We start from the raw sequence: 18803 nt of genomic DNA on the forward strand, positions 1-18803 counted from the left end.
GTGATGTGGCTGGGCTGGATGTTTTTGTCGCCGATGTGTTTGCTGCAGTAGGAGCGGAAGATGGCCAGATTTTCCTTATAATACGCTGGAAGTTGCTGCGCTACCGTAGTCCTGGTCCGGATGGAAAAATGGCACCGTTTCATAAAACGAAAGCACCAAGACGGACCTCCTTGGAAATGTTCAATGTTCATCTCTTCAGCTAGTGAAACTGCTTTTAGCCGAATGGTGACCGTCGAAACGCTTCTCCCGCTCGTTCTTTGCTCGATGATCCACCGCTCGAGTCTTTCCTCCAACTCGGGCCACCTCGCCTTATGTCCGCGGAAACTCAGCTGCGTTTTCTTGACCTGCCGGAGCTTGTTTTCTAGCTTCCTCCATTTGCGAACCATCGATTCGTTAATCTTAAATTCTCTCGCCGCTGCTCGATTTCCATGTTCCTCCGCATAGCTGATGGCCTTCAGTTTAAACTGTGCTTCATAAGCGTGTCTCTTTGCCATTTTCAGGGTTGTTAAAACAACGATGTTCCACATAATGCACATACCTGTCCTTTTATACAGGTATGTGCGATTGTCCGGTATATACGATCAACGCCCACACTTCACCCTTTAGCGTTCTCATGGTGTTCTCTACTACGTCCTCCTTACAACACACAGGGCGCACTGCGCTATAGGGCGCGCCGTACTTTTTGAAGAAAATCTAAGACTTTTAAGTGCGCCTTATGGTCGTGAAAATACGGTAGAAACCAGAAGTAGAGAGTTCATTAGTCACATCTGGTCATGGCAAATTACTAAAAGCCAATTTGTCAGCATCAGTGAACCTCCAGACCTGACTGCGAGCTCCCAGAGATGATTCACTTCTTCTACAGTTCTTATAGTAAAGCTTCTTTCTGTAGCCCCTGCTTCACAATTTCAAGAGGTACATCTGATATCCATGTGTTATAGTTGTTACTGCATCATCATAAAAATATTGGTCCACCATTGCAAGTGACCAGTTATGTAATTGTGATGTCATAGCTTTGGAATGTGGTGGGAAAAGAAGAAAAAAATGCTTTTGTTAATCGAAACCTCATTTCTGGAACAAATGCTAACCACTTCAAGCGTTTTCTTTATTTGTTTATGCAAATATAACAAATATATTCTCAAGTTAGCTTTGCTGTTAGTCGAATTTAGGTCACTCATGTTGGTTTGTTTGTGATAGTTTCTAATAGCATTAGCTAACTTCTCAGCTAACGCTTTCTGAATGCTCAGACAGCATGGCTGGTCAGTTGCTGATGTTATTATGATGATGTAGGAGAAAACAGCAACACATATACAAGAGTAGAATTAAAATTCAACTCATGTATATGCAGCATCTGAAAAACAAGATGCTGAACTGTTCAAACGGCACCCGAAACATTTTGGAACATATCTCAACCAGCTTGGACATCAACATCACATGGACCAGTGGACAGAGAAAATAAATTTGGATTACAAATGCAGGCACATGTGCTGCCAACTGTCTGTTAAATAATTTCAACAGCAGAGACGTTATTTCTTGTATTTGTTTTTCTTCGAACAAAGAATGGTAGCATTTTCAAATGAGACCTCTCAGAAATTCACAAAGAACAGACAGTTAAAGCTTTGCACACCGTGTTTCTAATGCTTTGCCTCTATTACCGAACCTGACTGAGAATGAGAACTATTTTTAGCCCATGAAAAGCGGCTTCACGTGTTACTTGAAATGAATTTCGAATGAGTGGGCCCCCTTTGAAGCTGCTTCAAACAGCCTTGAGAGTGGACACAATACTTTATAGGAGATGATAAAACAGGTTCTTCTCTTGTAGACTGAAGATGAATAGATGCAGATCTGGCGAAATAAATTATCAGATGAGCATAATGTGTTTTATTCAAATTAAAATTAAATTAACCCAAAAAGGACAAGCATTGGATCAGAAATGCTCACATAGTACAAAACACACAGAGCAACAAAAGCAAGAAAGTTTTGAAGAAGGTCGGGCTGTACAACCAAGATCTGCTTAATCTGCAGATGATGTGCTTCTCAATCATAGTGATTAACATAAATGGGTCTGTCTGTGCAAATCATACTGGCAAATAGATTGTGCTTGATGAATAAGTGGTTGAATCTAAATTAGCAGCATGTGTGTTTACATGAGTGGGTGTCTGTCGCTTTGTATTAGAGAGGACCAGCGGAGCCTGGGGCATAGCAAGATGTGATCATGGGTACAGTATGATGGTTATTTATAGGCATATACACCAACCGTTGAAACTAATGACAGATGAAATGAACTACATTAATCATTATGACATTGCAATGTTCTGCGGTGTACTTACAGACGTCCACTTAAACACTCGGCAAGACTAACCTCAGTCCCTGCAAAGACTGAAGATACTTGTGCTTTGCTGTTTTTATTACACTTTATTGCCAAAATTATTCAGTCACCTATCCAGATCATTGAATTCAGGTTTTCCACTCACTTCCATTACCACAGGTGTATAAAATCAAGCACTCAGTCATGCAGACTGGTATGGGCTCAAATTGCGGTCATAAATATTTGTATGTGTAAAAAGAATTTGTGTGTGTGTGTAAAAAAAGATTTGTATGTGTAAAAAGAATTTGTGTGTGCGTAAAAAAGATTTGTGTGTGGACTTAGCCAAAAAATACGTGTGAAACTGCACTCAAGTTCATCTGATTGGCCAATGTCATGTCAATCACAAATTTAACTATCCAATCAGAGAACAGGTGGGTTTGGCTGTTGGAGGTGTGCTTTATGGAGCTTAAGGTCCTTGAAGGGAATAAATGCCCTTTTACATGCCAGCCCAGCGTTTTCCTTCATCGCCACGAAGGAAAACACAGGTTTACGTGCTTAACCCTTTAAGACCTAGTATAGAACCAAGGCCGCCAGAGCTTATATTATATTTTTACATGCTGTAGTGCCATTTGTGGGAGCATTCCAAGTCGCTATACATCAAATCAACCATTAAAGCCCACATTTTAATAATATGTAAGCATTAAGTGCATAGTAATTACATAAATTGCAAAATATGCAATAAACTAAAAAAAATTTGAAAATCGTTTTTGTTTTTTTAACATATATTTCTAGTTAGAGAAATTTAAGAGGCTTTGTAAATACAAAAAAGTTGCACAAAATAGTTTCCCACCACAGGAAATTTATTTTGAGTGTCTTCATAGTTTTATTTTTGAAATACACCAATTTTAATATACTGCAGGAAAAACGAAAATAAATATTAGAATGCAAATTTGTAAAAAAAACAGCATATGCATCAAAATAAACTATTTCCAGCAGTGCAATATGAGTCCTAAGCATCCCAGAAACGACACAGAAAGTCATAAAGTCAAACATAAGTTTTAAAAACACAAATATAGGCTCATAAGGCCCTGATGGTAAAAAACTACATTTCCGCAAAATGACGTCACTTCCGGTTTCGGGCGGGACATGGCGGACATGCGATAGTTCGCGCTGATGGACTAGGAAGTGTTACAAACAGCTGATCGGATCGGCAAAGCGTGTTTCTGGAATATTATGTTTTTTTGCTGCAAGTGCTTTTTACGCAGTTTTTGCAAAGCTGTATGTGGAAGGAAACTGTGACCTAGGACAAGCTGATGGCATAAGATGCAAGTACAACTCCTCCGGTTTCATATGCAAAAAAAAATTATTGCGCTAGCTTACGTGGTTGCAGTGCTACCGTGATTTAAAATTAGTTACGCAAAATGGAGCGTGTCCGCTCCGACTGGCTTTAAAGGGTTAATACAGGGACCTCCAGAGCCTTTTCAACAGCGCTGTGGACCTGGGGGGTCTCAGTATTGTGGAAATGACAGTCTTCACTAGTGGGGATAGTTACAAAGCTTTCTTCGTTCTGAATGAGCATACATGTTTTTATTGAATATTTGAAGAACCAGCAAAAAAAAAAGAAAAAAACTCTTGTAGAGGAAATAAAGTCAGAGATACAAACAACAAGGAGCAGGTGCATCTAGTACAGGTAGAGCTGCTGCAAAAACCCACAGAGCTCAGCAGCCAGCGCAACAAATTCTGGATCCTTGGCTTTTAGTTAGCAGTTAGCATTAGCAGCACATGCTGTGTCCGATGTGAAAGGACCTTTATGCTGCGCACTGTGACTCACAGCCATGGTCCCGGGTCAGCCCTGACTTTGTGTTAAACTAATCCTAAAGTAATAATGGTATTTCTAACCACTGATATACCACAACTTTATCCTTTCAACAGCTACTGAAAGTTTGGGGACCTAGCTTCTATCGGATATTTACATAGAGATCCTCCAGCTTCAAACTGTATTACCCTTCAAGGACCTGCAGTTCAAAAAAAGTGCCCCTCTGACAGTCAAACCCATCTGTTCTCTGATTGGATAGTTAAATTTGTGATTGACATGACATTGGCCAATCAGATGAAAGGAAGAAAAACTGGGTCAGAATTCGTACTTGTAACTTGAAACTAGAGCTGGGCGATAGAACGATAATGATATGTATTGCGAAATAACTTTTTCTCGATAGAAAAATGAAACTATTATGATGGACCTCATCTTTCTCTCTCTTCCTCTCTTATAAAAAAGATGAATATCCAATACAAATTAAGTAGCACAGAACCGAACCAATCACAGCCGCAGCGTCACGTCACGTAACTTGTTACGTACAGCTCAAGTGCCAAGCCGCACATGTGTATTTGTTTGGGAATCAGCCAGCCGCCGTGCGGCCGGGTAATGGAGGAAATGAGTGTGCCGACTAGAGAAAAATCAACCGAGAGCTTGGGTGACCAGGTTACCGAAGAGAACACAGATGACGGTTCCAATGCCGGAGAGATTGTCGAAAGGAAAGGCCAGAGAAGTTCCGTAGTGTGGAGGTATTTCGGCTATTTGAAGTCTCACAAAAAACAGAGACTCACATTTGTTACGTGCGTGTGCGCGCACCGGATGACTGTATGCCAGTGGATGTGACATTGTTGAGAGTAGTAAAATATAATGAAGTTAAGCAACCTTGTACTGAAAGTAGTTTAAAACCATGTCGGACTCCATGTGCTCGAGACATAAATGCATAATCTTTACAAATGTGGCACCATTTAAGGGGAAATAAACAGGTTTTCCAACGGTATAGCTTGTAATGCCAAGAAGCATTCTGACAACAAATAAATAATCAACCAATTTCCTCACAATTTCCTTACTTTTTACTCCGAGTTTATTTGACTTCTTCCTGGCCTGGTGCATGTAACCAACATAGCACTTACTCTGTTCACTGCCACATTTTCAGAAAGGCCAGAACTGTCACGGTTTGCTGGGGCAAGCCGTGTGAATAATAATGGATCCAAACTGCAGGCTGCTGAAGTGGAGGGTGAGTTTATTTGCAACTAAAAGGTACAACAGACAGGGTGGCGAGGAACAGAACGGTGAAAACTCTAAACTGGGAAAACTAAATAAAACACTAACCGGAATACGAACGTGACATGCAGGGAGAATGACCAGAGAATCAACACAGAAGGGTGGAAGGGAAATAACACAGACGAACCAGCAACTACCATGACAGAAGACACAACTTAAATACACCCAGAGAACACAGGGAGATTACACGCAGGTGGGGAACACAGCTGGGAGTGATTATCGTGACGAGACTAGGGAGGCAAACTGAGAACACTCACATAAGACGCAGACCTTCACAATAAAACAGGAAACACATACACGCAATGACATAACACACCAACTAAACACAGACTGGGGGACACAGAACATAGGAACATGAACAGAAGAATACAAACACCCAAGGTAACCAAAACCACAGAATACTAATAGACTAAACATAAACACGGAGTCGCAGACTCCGGACCATGACAAGAACAGAGTTAAAAGTGAGCTTGTCTTTGTAAACTGGTGTAAATTTCCTGTCATGTTCTTGTGATGGAGTAAACCCAAGAAATGCGGTTGTTTTATTTGAATTTGACATGCAGACCCTCCAGAGTCCCAGTCACACAAACAATCAGTCCATTCATCTCCCACCAAGACAGACCAGGTAAACAGAAAAAGAAACTAAATCAGGCAAAAAGATGCCTTTTATTTATCTGAAAACTCATAAAATTGGCTCCACGTTATCTGTAGCTGTCACTTATCAGATGTATGTGCTCTGTCGGAACATTTTGTGCTCAACTTCCCCTGTATTTGCCATCATTTAACATTCAGCATGATTATTTTAGTAGATTTTTCTATCTGTACTCTTTAGTCAAGCATTCGAAAGTCTAGTCGAGCACACTGCAGTAAAATCAGTCGGAAGCTGCTTCACTTCACCAATGCAGAGCTGAGCAGAAGACGAACGCACACGCATTCAGGCAGAAAGGATCCTCTTCATGATGCAGATGTATCTTTATTCTTTCTTTTTTTTCAATCTGAAGCAGGTTCATGAATAATAAATGACAACACATTGAGAGTTGGACAGATAAACAAATGCAATCTGTAGAGAGATAGGATGAAAGTGACCGATCAGAGGGATGTGAAAAAGAAAAAAAAGAAGAAAGGGGGGAGAGTGTCATTAAGACCACGAGTGACGCTGTGAAAAACTGGACTACTCGGCAAGGAGATGGAGGCAGGTGTTTCAAGGCATAAAAATAAGGACGAGATAAGCTAAAAGTGCGAGGGGGAAGAAGAAGAGAATTGAAGCTGCAGCAGACAGTAAGATGGAGCGGGTTGACGATGGGGAAGAAGCACGAGTGGAAGATGAGCTCCACTTTTGTGTGAGAAAGCAGTCAGATGTGAGCGAAATCATTCGCCTAATCCTGCTTCTGGTTCTTGATTTTATGTCTGATGTAATGACAGGACGATTTGGGTTTCACGATTGCCCCAAAATCGAGAAAGAATAGCTGCTTAATAATTAAAACCCTTTTTCTCATTTGGCACTCGTTGCCATTACTCAAAGGCTTCCTCCTTCCGATATATTCACATCTTCTTCCTCTCACTTTCTTCATTCCTTTTATCATTGTCTTGACCACTTTAAATCAGAGAGAGCAGAAACATTAAATGTCATATAGAGCCTTTAGCACTCGCTCTAATGGTTGTTAATGGAAGCTGTCTTTCTCTCTTGCACAAAACAGTGTTGTCCTTTTTTATTATGCACAGTGAGAGTGGATGGGAAATAAGAGGTGAAACAGACACTATCATCTTTGTCACAGGTACAAACACTGGAAGCTTGATGCAAGACGTAAAGGTGAGGAGGAAGGAGGAAAGACAGATTAGTTTATAAAGCATTGAGCAGAGACAGAGCTTGTTGGTGTCCCAATGTATGATAATTCAATAGAAATATGGGAGCGTAGAGGATACTTCAAGGCAGTCATCAGCATTAATCGACCTGTTTGTACTTTAGCTAGAAGTGTTAACCGATAATTTTCATTGTTTATTTTTTCTACAAAAACAAAACAATACCTAATAAAAATGAATAAATGAGGACAAAAACTATGACAAAATTGACACACTTAGAATAAAGACAAGATTAAAATGTTCTGGAGAGACAAGTTTGGAAGTAGTCCAATCAGAAGTAATCTCCTTGCGCATTAAAGTTAGAAGTGCTCATGCCCCCTGTTTCTCATGAAAACTCGACCAAACATCAGAGCTTGGGAGGAAGAGCAGACCAGACACATTTGATCCATCCATCCATCCATCCATCCATCCATCTTCTTCCGCTTTATCTGGGGCCGGGTCGCGGGGGCAGCAGCCTAAGCAGAGAAGCCCAGACGTCCCTCTCCCCAGCCACCTCCTCCAGCTTATCCGGGGGAACACCAAGGCGTTCCAAGGCCAGCCGAGAGATATAATCTCTCCAGCGTGTCCTGGGTCTGCCCCAGGGGCTCCTCCCGGTGTGGCATGCTCGGAACACCTCACCCAAGAGGTGCCCAGGAGGCATCCTTGTCAGATGCCCGAACCACCTCAACTGGCTCCTTTCAATGTGGAGGAGCAGCGGCTCTACTCTGAGCCCCTCCCGGATGGCTGAATATCTCACCCTATCTCTAAGGGAGAGGCCAGCCACCCTTCGGAGGAAGCTCATTTCTGCCGCTTGTATCCGCGATCTCGTTCTTTCGGTCACTACCCACTAGGGATGGGTATTGGTAAGATTTTAACGATTCCGATTCCATTATCGATTCTGTTTAACGATTCGATTCTTTATCGATTCTCTTATCGATTCTTATTTTTAAAAAGAGGAGAACACACAGGTCGATTAGCTTTGAACTTTGTTTTATATCTTATCTTTGAACAAGACAGAAATGTAGAAGTAGCATGACCTTACAAATCCAAGAGTGAGATCTTAAGCAATCCACAGCCTACTGCTCCTCGATGGGGTGCCACAAGAACCCAGAAAAAAAAAAAGTTGTAAATGTAAAATAATAATAAAATAAATATTCTGTTACAGCAATAACAAAGTATAAAATAAATTATTCAGTGGCAATTACACAAGAAACTCCAGTAACATTCACACTCTCCTTTTTAAAAGTATATATATGAGCTGGGCATTCAAAAATAAAACTATATCAGCCAGCAAAAAATACAATCAACTCAAGTCCAATGGAACTGTGCACTGTGCAATTCTGCATCCATCAACTATGGAGAATTAAAAATTCTTTTGCAGAAATATAAGCATATCTGCTTTTTCAGGAAGGATACGTGATCTTTCTGGACTTATGGTCTCTCCAGCTGTGGAGAACACCCTCTCAGATGGGGTGGAGGATGCCTGCACACACAGAAACCTTTCAGCCAGTGCTGACAGCAGGGGCAGAGTCTCTCTCTTGCTCCACCACCATAGGGCGGTGTTATCCTTGCAGGGGATGGGGGTTAGGCTTCTATACAGCTGGATCTCCTGATCCACTCTCTGGGCCAGGGAAAGAACGGGCTGCCGTTGTTGGAATGACTGCAGCTCATTGTCCTCTTCTTCAAAGAGTTCCTCCAAGGCCGTTTTTTTTTTTTTGCTTTACTGGTGGTGCCTGAAATTAAATGGACATGATAAAAAAATTAAGCAAAACATGAACAATCCATGACATTTAAATTATCATCACAATGAACTAAACTTACATAGTCTTCTTCATCCTCATCTTCGAACAACTCTCCCTGTGTGTCTCCTTGCTCCAGGTGCTTGAGTAGAAAGTGACAAATAAACAAACAAATCAAACTAAGTACCACAGATCCATAGATGAAAGGTCTCACTCTCACAATGGAAATGTGCTACAGTGAAAGACACCATCATATTGAAATACCTCATCTGCTCCTGCCTCTGTCTTTGCTGCAATTGCTGCTTCCCTGATCCTGTGCCAGACTTCATCCTTATCCACTTTGGATTTAAATCGGGGGTCCAAGATGGTGGCCTCCTCCAGGAAGCTCTTGATATCAGCGTCCTTAAATTTTTAAGAGGGAGGAAAATGTGACATCATGACAATCCTTCAGTATTTATAACTGTTATTTTATTTATGATAAATAAATAAATCATCAATTGTACCTGGTATCGTTTGGAAAGATCTTTCCAAATGTTGTCCTTTATGCTCCTTGTGAAGGCAGAGTCATCTTCCTGTACGGTGTAGTGTTGCTGTAGCTTTTGCAGGATGGGCAAAATCTCACCACAGGTCGGACTTTTGTCACTGGACACTGCTAGTGTGGAGGTGTAGTGCTTCCGCATGAGTACCACAAACTCCTCTGCTTTTCTTAAGTCATCATTGCCCATTTTAGCCAGTCTGCAATATCAACAAAGCAAAAATACAACAGATATGTTGCATAAAACAAACAAAATAAAACCTGAGTCCAAATTAAGCCATATTATCATTATTTTTCAATACCACTCACCTTTCCTTTTCTATGGACTTTCTTATCCGTGGATCGATGGCTGCAGCCTGGATGGCAGGAAACTGCTCGCAGAATCTCTCCATCATCAAATACAAAGAGTTCCATCTGGTCTTTACATCTAGGAGCAGCATGTGCTTGGGCAGCTCTGAGGGGTAACACGTTCACAACTTAAATGCTAATGTAAGGTCCCATATGGTCCCACATATCTTAGTTTATAAATTTAATTTGATCATGATCTAATGATTATAATATATGCAATCTTAAAAAATATTTACTATGCTTACTGAGCAACTCTTGCTTCTCCTTCAGGACCACTTTTGCCATGTGGGACCTCTTCATCCATACAATCACAGAGCGAATTCTTGCCTCCCAGTTGGAAATGGCAGGACAGTTGTAGAGCTTCTGAGCTCCAAGGTTCAGGGTGTGTGCAAAGCATGGAAACTTGAGAATTTGTAGCTTTTTGACAGCTACATCCATGTTGGCCGCATTATCAACAGTGGCTGCCACAACCTTGTCTTTGATACCATACTCCTCCAAGATCTCATCAATCTCCTCTGCTACAGCTGTCCCTGTCTGTGCCTGGTACACTGGTTTGGTTTTGAGGACTTTTTCATGAGTCTGGCCATTCCTGACATAATGCAGTGTTACTGTGAGGTAATGATCTTGACTAAAACTTGTCCATCCATCTGCAGTGATGGCTGCCTTCAACACGTTTCAGCTGAGAAATCAGATTTGCCTTTTCGACTGCATACCAAGCAGGGATCAAGTGGTTGGTTAAACTGTCTCTGTTTGGGGCTTTGTACTTAGGGTTCAGAGTCTTTATCATTTCTCTAAAAGATAGAGAAATGGAAACGGATGAAACATCTGGTAAGAGGAGAACATGCAACTTTGACATTCCCTGACTTAGCCTACAATTAAACATTCACTTACCGAAACTCGGGGGCATCTACTGTGGCAAAAGGGTGCAAGCCTTTTACAACAAACTTAGTCACTGCTCGGTGACATTCGTCTATCCTGGCCTGTGTCATTTTACTTTTCCCTGCCTCTGTGAAAGGAGAAGCCACCCGTAGACTGCAGCGAGAACTGCCAGCATCTGAGCCAGACAGACTCTGTCTGTCTCTCTCGTCGTCATGGTTATCTAAAAGCGACACACAGTAATAGCAGGTTTTGTAATAAGGTAAATCGCGCTAACATAATATGCAATGCTAATTGATTAGTTACCTGCAGTATTAATGGGAGACGACGTGGAAACGCTAACACTGCTGCTGGTTTGAGCTTCGCTAGTCCGGAGCGGATCAAAAACACGACATTCGTTGAAAGCAATCGCGTGTTTTTTGAGCAAATGCTTTTGCATGTTCGTAGTGTTTCCTCCCTTTGATGAAATCTCTACTTTGCAAGTATTGCACGTTGCCCTGTTGTCATCCTTTCTCATAAAGTGTAACCAAACTTTTGAGCGTTTGTGCCGCTCAGGTGCCATGTTTCCTACTGGGTAAAAGACGCTCCGCAACGTGATGACGTCATTCGGGGCGACTGGAATCGATAAGGGAATCGTTTTTAAAAATGGCAAACGATTCCAAGGAATTGAAACAGTGGGAACCGGTTCTCAACAAGAACCGGTTTTCGATACCCATCCCTACTACCCACAGCTCGTGGCTATAGGTGAGGGTAGGGACGTAGATCGACCGGTAAATTGAGAGCTTCGCTTTTACACTCAGCTCTCTCTTCACCACGACGGACTGGTGCAGCGTCCGCATCTCTTCTCCCATCACTCGCGAACAAGACCCCGAGATACTTGAACTCCTCCACTTGGGGCAGAAACTCATCCCCAACCCGGAGTGGGCACTCCACCCTTTTCCGGCTGAGAACCATGGCCTCAGATTTGGAGGTGCTGATCCTCATTCCCGCTGCTTCACACTCGGCTGCGAACCGTTCCAGTGCGAGCTGGAGGCCCTCACCCGATGAAGCCAACAGAACCAAATCATCCGCGAAAAGTAGAGATGAGATTCTGAGGCCACCTAAGTGAAAGCCCTCCACCACTTGGCTGCGCCTATAAATCCTGTCCATAAAAATTATGAACAGAATCTGTGACAAAGGGCAGCCCTGGCGGAGCCCATCCCTCATCGAGAACGAGTCCGACTTATTGCCGGCAATGCAAACCAAGCTCTAGCAACGGTTGTATAGGGGTCAAATGGCCCGTAGCAATGGGCCAGACACCCCACACTCCCGTAGCACCTCCCACAGGACACCCCGAGGGACACGGACGAATACCTTCTCCAAGTCCACAAAACACATGTAGACTGGTTGGGCAAACTCCCATGTGCCCTCAAGTATCCTTGAGAGGATAAAGAGCTGTTTCAGTGTTCCGCGACCAGGACAAAAACCGCATTGTTCCTCCTGTATCCGAGGTTCGACTAGCAGACAAACTCTCCTTTCCAGCACCCTGGGATAGACTTTCCCAGGGAGGCTGAGGAGTGTGATCCCCCTGTAGTTGGAACACACCCTCCGGTCCCCCTTCTTGAAAATGGGGACCACCACCCCCGTCTGCCAGCCCAAGGGTACTGACCCTGATCTCCACGCAACTTTGTAGAGGCGTGTCAGCCAGGACAGCCCTACAATGTCCAGAACCTTCAGGAACACGGGGCGGACCTTATCCACACCAGGGCTCGGAAATTGGCGGGTCATCCCCCTCATCCCCAGACTCTGCTTCCTCCTTGGAAGACGTGTCAGTGGGATTAACGAGGTCCTCGAAGTATTCCTTCCACCGCCCAACAATTTTCTCAGTCGAAGTCAGCAGCGCTCCGCCAGCACTATACACAGTGCAGGTAGAGCACCGCTTTCCCCTCCTGAGACTCCTGACGGTTTGCCAGAATCTCTTTGAGGCAGTCCGAAAGTCTTTTTCCATGGCCTCTCCGAACTCCTCCCACACCCGAGTTTTTGCTTCAGCCACTGCCCGAGTCGCATTCTGCTTGGCCTATCGATACCTGTCAGCTGCCTCCGAAGTCCCACAGGCTAGCCAAGCCTGAAAGGACTCCTTCTTCAGCCTAGTGGCTCCCTTCACCTCTGGTGTCCACCATTTGGTTCGGAGGTTACCACCACGACAGGCACCAACCGCCTTGCGGCTGCAGCTCAATGCGGCAGCTTCGGCAATGGAGACGCTGAACATGGTCCATTCGGACTCAATGTCCCCAGTCTCCCTCGGAATGCTGCTGAAGCTCTAGTCTAGAATAATCTTTAGATGTTCAGTTCAGTTCAGTTCATTTTTATTTCAAACATTTCAAACATGTGCCTTCACAATCATTACAAAATATCATTCCATTATTTGTTTGAAAAGGAGTAGGCTGAAGTATTTACTTATTTGTCCCTACCCCCTCAAGTTTTACCTCTCATTCATTAAATTTTTTTTTGTCTTAAATTAAACAAACAACATATGAAACATATGAAGTAAAACAAAACATAACATACATAAATCAAAACAAGAAATTAGGAAAACCCCACCACAGTATAGTTTCTTTCATATGAAAAATACAGAATGTGTATATTTGCAGATACACAAGTTATGGAAAAACAACAAACCAAAACAAAACAAAAAAAACAAAAAAGAACCGCAACACCATTTCCAGCAACATTACCGTCCTGGGTTAACCCCGTTTTCTTCATTCTTATACTTATTTAAAATTAGGTTTTTGCTCACGTTATGAGCTAAAACTAAAAGATGTATTAGTCAATGAGTAAAAGTGAATCAAAGTTTGCTGTCAGAATTAAAACTGCCAGCATGTAGTCTCAGATTGATTGACTATAACTTAGAAGTGAGGTGCTCTTATAGAGACAAGTCAAAGTGTTCGTAGATTTAGAAACAACATTTATCAATCATGCAAAGTGGAATAAATGACATTGGAAATGCTTGGTGAATAAACCATGGTAGATACGAAACATTTTACCTACACACTAGACATTTACCCTTCCTCCATTGGAGACTTTCGCACGACAGCTTAACATCTCCTTCATAATCTGTCTCTTTGCTCATCACTGACTTTCTTTCTCAGCCTGCCACCACTTACCAGAGAGCGTCAGGTGATGGTATTGATTGATGGGACATATAACAACAGATAAGATTCATTAAATGGACCAATAACATCTGAGTGAAATGAAATGAACATACATGCCAGTATTTCTGAGGTTTTCCCCTGATTTACATTCATTTGACCTACAACTGCTAGATCTTATTGTCCACATACTGTACAATTTGTCACCTGACTGTAGGATTTACATGACCAAGGGTTTGTGCAGTGTACAGAACTGCTCTAATACTGTGAAAGAGTATTTGACTAAACATTTAAAGAATTAGAATGAAGCATTTGTGCAGAAAAGCACTGGCTTCCAATGTGTTTATTTATTTATTTTTAAATTTAGTTATTTCACGAAATGATTTACATTTTCTTACGCTTGATATAAATATGTGCCATTATTATTATTATTATTATTATTATTATTATTATTATTTTTGCCAGCACGCTTTTTCCACTTTTGCCAGAAACACACATGTACACAAAAACACACCTGCATGCAACACACAGATTTTGGAGGAGCATGAAAGAGTGCCACTCTGATTAAGTTAATTAATTCCCCTGTGGCAGCGCGCCGAGATAGAGAGTAACTTGAAACACGCCCAGAAAACAGATAAACACACACACACACACACACACACACACACACACACACACACACACACACACACACACACCAGCCTTATGCAGCTCTATTTCGCCTTTCTTTGTCACAAGTCAGAGAAGTGAACAAAACAATCCAATCTCATGAAACCTTTTTTTTTTCTCGTGTACCTTTTGATTTATTCTCAGCTTCCTGAGGTGAAAAGCTTAAAGAGGCAGAAAGTCATTTCCATGAGGATAGAAAGTGAGCTGTAGATTACAATAAGTCTCACATTAGGATGTATAAAATATAATTGTTTTATTGGCAACACAGAGTACTGATAGTCAGTAAAATGAGAAAAAGTCAAGAAAACTCACAGGTTAAGTTTTTTTTTTTCTTTACCTTGAAGTTTTACTTTATAACATCTTCAAGAAACAAAAAAAAGACCAAAAATATGTAAATAATTAGACCCACAAAAACCTAAACTGCCAAGCGTACAAATTGAATCCACCAGGAGTAACAAAATTATTGCAGATTGGAAGAAATCCTCTGCAGGGGATTCATCTGTGATTTGAGTACCTGTGATATCTCTGCTTCAAAAGTATAAAAACCCTGGCAAAGAACAACAGTGTCGTCTCCTTTCTCTTCCTTGATTAGTACTAGGATTCAATTAAAATACTGCTGTTTCTTATGCTCTCATTTATGCTTCAATTGCTGTGGTAGGTGGTGCCTTTCTCCTCCTTCCGCTGTCTAATGATGCCTGTTTCTTATTTTTCTTGACTTTAAGCATTGGAGGGTTTTTTTCATCATATCTTTAGGGTGTTAAATAATCTAATAATGATAAAGTATAATTGCAGGGAGAGTAAGGAGATTGTGGCATTTAACATACATGCACTTCCAGATCTGACAGTGGACGTTCCTGCTTCTGAATGAACGGAGGAGGTGCTTTCCCTCCTGCAGCGGAGGAGGAATCTGGATGGATGTGGGCGGCATTATAGATGCATGAAAAATTGAATAGCAAATAAAGGATGCAGCTGGGGCACACACCTACACAGAGGCATACATGCACTCACACACTACTTGTGTGTGTGCTATGAATGTCATGATCCTGGGTCCTTTTGACCCAGCGTTTTGTGTTTTCTCTTCGCGATTTTGGTTCTGTTCTTCCTCTGGTTAGTGTTTACTCTGTTCTGCCCGTGTGTTCCTGTATCTAGTCCGCGTTTCTTAGTTTGTGTCCTTTCATGTGTAAGTTCCTGTTTTATTGTGAAGGTCTGTGTCTTTTGTGAGTGTTTTCAGTTTGCCTCCCTAGTCTCGTCATGTTAATTACCCCCAGCTGTGTCCCCACCTGTATGTAATCCCCCTGTGTTCTCTGAGTGTATTTAAGTTGTGTCTTCTGTCATAGTAGTTGCTGGTTCGTCTGTGTTGTTTCCCCTCGGTCTCCCTGTATGTATTTCCCCGGACCTCCCTGCACCGTCATTCTTGGTTTGTGTTGTTAGTTTACCCAGTTTAGGTTTCAGTTTCATGTTCCTAGCGCCTTTGTTGTTTGCATTTTTGTTGTTAATAAACACTCACCTGCACCAGAGCTGCCGCCTTTTGGTCCTATATATATTCCACACGGCTTGCCCCCGCAAACCGTGACAATGAATGTTTACATTTAAGCAGAAATCTGCCTGTGTGTGTGTGTGTGTGTGTGTGTGTGAGTATGTTGGAACAGTGAGAGTATACATATAGTAAACCACAGCTATATGTCTAGAGCATAGAGACCATACAGCGTGGCCTACATAGAGAGACTGTGAGTGGGGTTGAGTGGCGCTTTATTATATGCTCATCAATATGCTGTTGAGTCTCTGAGAGCCACTCTAGCATAACTTACTGATTGTACACATGCACAAATGAAGCACAGTAGATCCACTGAATCTGTCACTTCTATTCAGATTCTCATGTTATACAAGTACAGTATACAATAGAGGAAACTCAGTGAATCCAAGTTGAATATTACTGAATATTTCCATCCATTTTCTTAACTGGTTATCCAGGTAAGGTCATGGGGGTGCTGGAGCCTATCCCAGCTTTCATGGGGCGAGGGGCAGGGTACACCTTAGACAAGTCCACAGTCTTATCGCATTCAAACACACAGTCACACCCACAGTCAGTTTAGAATTAGCATTTAAGTTAACACACATATCTTTACACATGGCAGGAAGCAAGAGTATCTGGAGAGAACCCACCCAACTGTGATTTCCATTCGACCTAAATAAACAGAATGTTCTGTGCAAAAGTCTTGGGCCACCCCGTGTGTTTCTTCTAGGAAAATGGGTCAGTGCAGTCATTTTCTGCAATGTGCAATCCAATATAAAAGGCAAAAACAGAGTTTTACAATTTCAACAAGCTTGAAAGTCAGTATGTGGTGTGACCACCTTTATTCTTCAGCACAGTCTGAGCTCTCTTAGGCAGCTTTCTTGTCATGTCTTTAAGTAGTCTTCAGGAATAGTTCTCCAGGCTTCTTAAAGGACATTCAAAGCTCTTCTTTGGATGTTTCTGCCTTTTGTCTGTTCTCTGTCAACATGATCCCACACTGCTTCAATAATGTTTAGGTTTGGGCCTGGGGAGGCCAATCCATGACTGATAGTGCTCCACTGTTATTTATTTATTTATTTAATCCAGGTATGATTTTACTGCATTGGCAGTGTGTTTGGGATCACTGTCATGCTGAAAAATGAAACTTACTGAATAATCTTCAGTGAGTTTCTCATCCTGTGGATTCATTCTCATCTTTACTATGATAAACTGAAGCTGACAACATAGGTTTTTGTTTTCCTTTGGTTAGAGCTGCCCTTGATTTCCATTGAATCTTCACAGCAGATTAAGGAATAATGACACTAATAGCAGTTCATGATGGAAAAACTAGAGTACTTCAGCCAGATTATACCCACCTTGTCATCTTCGTGAATAGTGGTGTGCACCAAAACCTCATAACTGCTGGCATAAGTCGTGCTTTGGTATTGTTTTGGCATGTCATGCATCTCTGGATTTTGGCAGCCTTGTATGGGTCGTGTGGCCAGATTGAAGACACAAGTGTGCGATCCTGTGACTTTTTACCACCGTTTCCCAGATTAAACAGAGGGAAACTCTTATTTTTTTTCCCTTCCGGTATCAACTTCTTCTGCTCAGCGGTGCTGATGTACAATTTTTGCTTGGCTGGGTACACCGATCATTCACGACAGTATTGCAGTGTGTCTAACAAACTCCCAGGCCCAGTAAAAATGTTTATGGGGATGTGGTGATGTCACAGTTGGCCCGCCTCACAAACAATGCGACAACTATTAACAAGGCACTGGGAGAAGTGAAAGACATCAGGTGACAGGACTACAGTGGTCAGTGATATAGGAAACTTCTGGGTAGCAGGGGCTGAAGAAAAAGCAAGGGTATTGTCCGCTGCTAAAGTGATAATGTTGCTCTTTCACACAGATGAACAATCACAAAATCTGCATGTATGAAGCACTCCAATGTTTTTTATTATAGTAGACTAGAGTACTTTTAAATAAACAAATAGCTTACGTCTTAGTTCTGAGGATCCATTTTCTCATTCACAGTTTCTAAGATATTCATACGTAAGTTTGATAAAGCGAGCAACTGATGCTATTTTTTAGGCACACACTAAAAGAAACACCACGTCTTTCACAAACCCAAGCATTTCCACTGTCTGAGGAATTTTCTGTGAGTGGAGCTGTGAAAGTACCATAGCAATCAATGTTTAACGCACACTGACGGTAAAAAGAGAAGCTGAGCAAGCAAAAGCATAAAGGGCTGAAGGACTGTGGCTATTAATCGCGAGAGAGGCAATAAAACTAAACAAGTGAGGGGAGCTCAGCAGTTTGGAGTGGTGGATTGATGATCTGTGTATGGGAGCAAACACTGTAATTAGATGCATTATGCATTCATTATTTGTTGTGGTCACGTTGAGAGAAACATGTATGAGCGTTCAGAAACTCAAACCCTCCCCAGCAAGAGTCTAATCGGCAGTCGGGGTGTTTTACTGATAAAATCAATTCTCTGAATAATCCCTCCATCCTTCATCTGCTTTATACCTCCTCCTCCTCATCGCTCTTTGCAATCTGTAATTCTCTCCTCATATTCCTGCATGTAATTACTGTTTTGGCATTATTTCACTCACTCAAGCTGACACTTTTATCATTCACTTGTTCACACTCTCTCATGCAGACCCTGTCTCACTCTTTCTCCGCCCCCACCACCATCTCTGTACTGCAGGGTATTATGTTATATGGGTGTGTCTTCCCCCCCGCGTCTGCCTGCAGTGGAGGAAATTTCCCCGGA

General features: G+C 42.0%; 1 pseudogene across 1 annotated transcript; it reads right to left on the reverse strand.

Moving 5' to 3' along the window:
* Positions 1 to 8221: 8221 nt before the first annotated feature.
* LOC146681105 (E3 SUMO-protein ligase ZBED1-like) lies at positions 8222 to 11349 on the reverse strand (annotated as a pseudogene). The gene is made up of 6 exons (XR_014918020.1): positions 10106 to 11349; positions 9822 to 9966; positions 9481 to 9712; positions 9242 to 9379; positions 9060 to 9119; positions 8222 to 8971 (listed from the first exon to the last, which is right to left on the reverse strand). The product of XR_014918020.1 is annotated as an E3 SUMO-protein ligase ZBED1-like (transcript).
* Positions 11350 to 18803: the final 7454 nt, after the last annotated feature.

The sequence above is a fragment of the Copadichromis virginalis genome, linkage group LG23 (assembly GCF_057382275.1).
Source record: "Copadichromis virginalis isolate Kocher_CV1m ecotype Utaka linkage group LG23, C_Virginalis_male_GT1.1, whole genome shotgun sequence".
Classification (NCBI taxonomy): domain Eukaryota; kingdom Metazoa; phylum Chordata; class Actinopteri; order Cichliformes; family Cichlidae; genus Copadichromis; species Copadichromis virginalis.